At 36.5% G+C, this 5,132-nt stretch overlaps 1 long non-coding RNA gene across 1 annotated transcript; it reads left to right on the top strand.

The window, feature by feature from the left end:
- Positions 1-1,881: 1,881 nt before the first annotated feature.
- Positions 1,882-4,870, top strand: LOC113505605. The gene is made up of 3 exons (XR_003401639.1): positions 1,882-1,920; positions 2,451-2,595; positions 4,527-4,870. It is a non-coding gene; the product is annotated as an uncharacterized LOC113505605 (long non-coding RNA).
- Positions 4,871-5,132: the final 262 nt, after the last annotated feature.

Raw genomic sequence — 5,132 nt, 5'->3', positions numbered from 1 at the left:
ATTTTTCTGGAATTTACACTGTTGATACATTTACAAGGCATATTTGACCATTGAATATGCGAAACACACGTAGCACGCAGTCACTATTCGTTACCTACCTACCACGGTTACTCTGTACCCCGATGCGAGTCGGTGTACGAAATCTCATGGTACACAGTCAGACGTTACTTCGATATGAATAGCAGCTTTATTCTTCAAGCAGTAAGGTCGATTTTGAAATGGTAGTGACGATATTTGAGTGTACTGGTCGGTAAATTGAAAACCTTTCTCACAGGTCTCGTTAGCTCAGAGGGCGAGAGCGTCGATATTCAGGTTTCATCACCTGAGCATCGGAGGTCGGAGGTTCAAATCCTTCACGAGCCTAATTTGGACAGCCTTACTTTTGAAGTTTTTCAGTATGAAATCCGAATTTTTCAGACATTTATTGTGACTCAAATCAATATTTTTTTAATGTTTTGTTATTCATATAAGGTTTCGATCGAGTCTACCATAGCCCCGCACAAAATCTATATACTTACTAATATATAAAGCTGAAGAGTATGTTTGTTTGTTTGAACGCGCTAATCTCAGGAACATTTTCCATTGTATCTTCGCTCCTATTAGTCGCAGCGTGATGGTTTATAGCCTAAAGCCTTCCTCGATGAATGGTCTATTCAACGCAAAAATAATATTTCAATTTGGACGAGTAGTTCCTGAGATTAGCGCGTTCAAAAAAACAAACAAACTCTTCAGCTTTATATAGTAGTATAGAGCATAGATATAGATGACGGAACTACACAGGTATAATTTCCAACCCGCATGCATTATAAACGGAGACCGTTTATGCAATCGTGGTTATATAAAATGGGGTAAAATTTAATATTAAAAATAGTTTGTCTTAAAAATGTCTGGTTTAAAGTGGTTTGTTGTGATTTTAATGTTGGTTAATAAAGGTAGGGTTATTCTTTTTACAACGGACTTAAAAATAGGAGGAGGTTTATATATTCAGTTATATTGTTATCACAAATAACTTGGAGCTCGTGGCTAAGCTATAACCGCATAAGTGAATCGATCACAGGTTAAGCTATGCTTGACGCGGTTGGTCCGTAGATGGGTGACCATCTTTGTCATAACGAGTTCCTCCGTGTTTCGGAAGGCACGTTAAATTGTGGGTCCCGGCTGTTATTCCTGCATCTTTAACAGTCGTTACAATGTAGTCAGAAGCTTGAAAAGTCTGACAACCAGTCTAACCAAGGAGTATCGTGTTGCCCAGGTAACTGGGTTGAGGAGGTCAGATAGGCAGTCGCTCCTTGTAAAACACTGGTACTTAGCTGAAACCGGTTGGACTGGAAGCCGACCCCAACATAGTTGGGAAAAGGCTAGGCCAATGATGATTGTTATCACAAAACTTCATTGGATGATACGATTTTATTGCTTATTGGTCCCTTAAAAATATTGTCAACTTTGATAGATGTTTTTTCACGTTGGTAGTATGTTTTTGTAGTAAAAAATAGGATTTACATTAATAAAATTTGTTCTATAGTGACTACAGATATACATCATCTAACTTATTGCCTATGCATATCAGAATTATCAGAAAATTACATATTAAAACAGCTGCTGGAATTTAGACCTGCAACTATGTGCATAATAATTCAATCTTTGAAACCCTAGTTCACATAAATACTTAGACCTTTGTTTAGTCCTAGCTACCGCATTAGGTTAAGTAACCTGTAATGGTAGATTAGTGTGATAATTAAATAAATAAATAAATAATCTGTGAAAATATCAATTTTCTACCTATACCGGTTTATGAGATACAGACTTGCATCGAACCCGAACTTATACATACAAATCCATCGATATAACCGTAAGGACGCCATTAATTTCTCTATTGTTTTCAGAAATATTGGCTGAGATTGAACTGTCAAGGCAAAAGAGGTAGGACCTTAAATTATTTAATAGGCTTTTTTACCGAAACACTTCGTTTGGTCCGTCAGACAGATTACCAAAAAATATTAGAAATAATTTAAAAATCGGGGGATACAGTCAAATAAAATCTCGTGTGACGTCACTTGCAAGTACGCTTTTTATTAGCAAGTATCGTTACTAGCCTCCTCTACCATACATTTATTCATCTTATGTGCTTTTAAATACCGTTTCAATGATGTGATAAAATTAAAAATATCTATACAATATTGTTGGGAAACCTGTCTATTGGACTATTTAGTTATTCTTTAGTCAAGTACCCTTTTTTCCCGCCATGACCGCTACTGACTCTCTCATCTTTGCTGAATGCATTAATATTATGTTTTATATTTCTGTTTATTTTTTGAACTACGATGAAAGAGACTGGCCTCCACGACACAGGGAATCCTAGTGTGGAGACCAGTGATTGTATCTGATGTAACCACATGTATTTTTCTGAACAATAAATATATTATTAAAATTGATATGTAAACTGGTTTTAGATGTATAGTTATACAAAAGCAGTCAAGTGGAGTTTCTGATGCTGAGGGTACCGAAGATGAAGACTATGACTATAGGAAGCCGCAGCCAAAACTGCCCAAGCCAGATCGATTTCAAAACACGCCAGTTAAGAATAGTGATTTTGAAGTAAGTAATTACAACGGTCGTGGCTAAACTGCAACGGCACAAATTGATCGATCACAGGCTAAGCTAATCTTGATGCGGTCGGTCCGTGGATGGGGTGACCGTTTGTGTCGTAACGGGTTTCTAAGTGCTTCAGATGGTAAGCTAAATTGTGAATCCTGGCTGTTAGGTATTTATACTTCTTTGACAGTCGTTACAGGTAGTCAGAAGCTAGAAAGTCTGACAACCAGTCTAACTAAGGGGCATCGTGTTGCCCAGGTAACTGGGTTGAGGAGGTCAGATAGGCAGTCGCTCCTTGCAAAACACTGGTACTTAGTTGAATCTAGTTAGACTGGAAGCCGACCCCAACATAGTTCTATCATTAAAGTAAAAAACTTGAAGCCTCCGGATGAAATTTATCTATAAAACATTAAAGTTTGATAATTATTAGAGCAGGCTTCATTGTTCAGTATTTTTTAGAAATTATTTCTTGACTACTTTGCTACTTTCAAGTATGTTTTACAATTTCGATCAGTAGGTGTAAATATTCTTCACATTCAAAGATTTAAAAAACACATGGCATAGCCTCCACCCGACAATCGAACCGCCATCTAAACTTATCAGCAAATATGCACCATTAACACTGAACCAATAATAATTAAAAATAGCACCCTCAGCACAAAATATGGTTGAAAAAACTCTCAAAGTAGGTCACTAGGGATTATATTTTTACACTTGGCAACCCCCTCATGTTATTGTAGCGTAGCAACCCCTTTAAATGGAGCTTAATGTTGAACGGTGCATACAAATCCGGTTAAGCAACTGGGCCGAGGGTGAAGTATGGATGGGTGACCAGTTATGTTAGTAATTAGTTATGGTTATTTTTAAACGAGTTTAAAAAGAAAGAGAGTTTTGTATTTCACACTTTTCATATATATTTCTTACATAAAATTTCTCTAAATTGTAGTAGAGTAGTTTTTAAAGTACACAAAGAGTGTTTTTTTGTTATTTAAAAACGACTCCAATTTAATCCTTGTATCGCGGGAAGTTTCACAAACATTCAAGTCACGTGCAAAAAGTCTCGCAGACTCAGGACAAGCATTCGTGGATCACACAAACGCTTGTCATCAGAGATTTAACTCACGACACGTTATTTTTTTATAATAACTATCGTGAGACTGATTCATTATTAAATGATGTAACGGTTTACTCACGCGTATTTATCGGGGTAGCCCGATGAATACGCGGCGGGATTGTGAGTCGAACTCGCGATCCCGCCGCGTCTGCTCATGATTAAGGACTCCGGTTGGGTCCGAAACTAGTCGAGCTACCCCGATAAATACGCGTGAGTAAACCGTTACATCATTTAATAATCACGACACGTTGCACACCATCTGCTTGGTGGAAGTATACCAATCGACTCGTACAGACGAAATTTCTTTCTTCCTTTCGTATTAATATTTTCAGGCTGTTTGTGGTGATGCTGAGGCATCCATAACATCAGTAAAGAATGACACAGGGGTCCTTCCTCCAGTTCTAAAAGAAATATTGCGAGTGTAAAAAGATTCTGAATAGAGAATCCGATCTACACAGAGAATCGTGCAAGGATTTGGAGAGGCCTTGGCCCAGCAGTGGGACACAGTGGGCTAGACAAAAAAATATACCTACTTTATTTTTTTAAATTTATTTATTAACCATTTATGTACACAAACAAATAAAAGAAGCACAAATAAAGAAAGTGGTGGACAAAGGTACTGCTTATTTCTTTAAGAAACCTCATCTTTAGTCACAAACCCAACAGATATTGTCCTGCATTTTCTTTGTAAAGTTAAAATATCTACAGCACCACCCAAACTCATGAAGAATACATTCAAATAGGTCCAGCTGTTTAGGAAGAGTTCAGAGACATAGGGACATAGACTTGAATTATATTTCTCAAGATTTTCTCTTTTCAGACTCTTTCACCGTCCTTGAAGTACAGGAAGATCCCAAGAGCGATGTATCGAAGGATAAGGACGAAAAATCGATTTCAATAAGCAATTTGAAATATGGTTAAGCTGATGAAACTACAGACGAAGAATTTTACGACACAAGACCCATAAACGACTACGAGTAAAATTTCCTATATCAAAAACTGCTGAGCTGATTTTGAAGAAACTTGCGGTAACGAAACGGAATTAATTACTTTTTTATATTTTTAATGTGTTAATAACCTGTACTTTGGATATTAAGGTTAATTTTCAAGCGACCATGTATAATTAAACACCTAGCACCTTGCTTGGGCTAACCTGTGAGTAAAACCTAGTATAAAAAAAGATGTATAAATAAAACAAAAACTACATCGTTATATATTTTATTAATAAATCAAATTCAATACTAAAACGATTCATATTATTTACAATCACAACGGATGCATAAAAAACACTTCGTTTAACGCCAAAACATCGTTACTCAAAAAAATTAAATAGCTACCAACTAAACGTGCCTATATCATCACTTTGACAGATGTCATTTCTGACAGCTGTCACTATTCAAATGTCATTTTTGACAGCTGTCAGTTT

This window comes from Trichoplusia ni, chromosome 26, assembly GCF_003590095.1.
Source record: "Trichoplusia ni isolate ovarian cell line Hi5 chromosome 26, tn1, whole genome shotgun sequence".
Classification (NCBI taxonomy): Eukaryota; Metazoa; Arthropoda; class Insecta; order Lepidoptera; family Noctuidae; genus Trichoplusia; species Trichoplusia ni.
The sequence above is the reverse complement of the archived record's forward strand: the minus strand, read 5'-3'. Positions and strand labels throughout refer to the sequence as shown.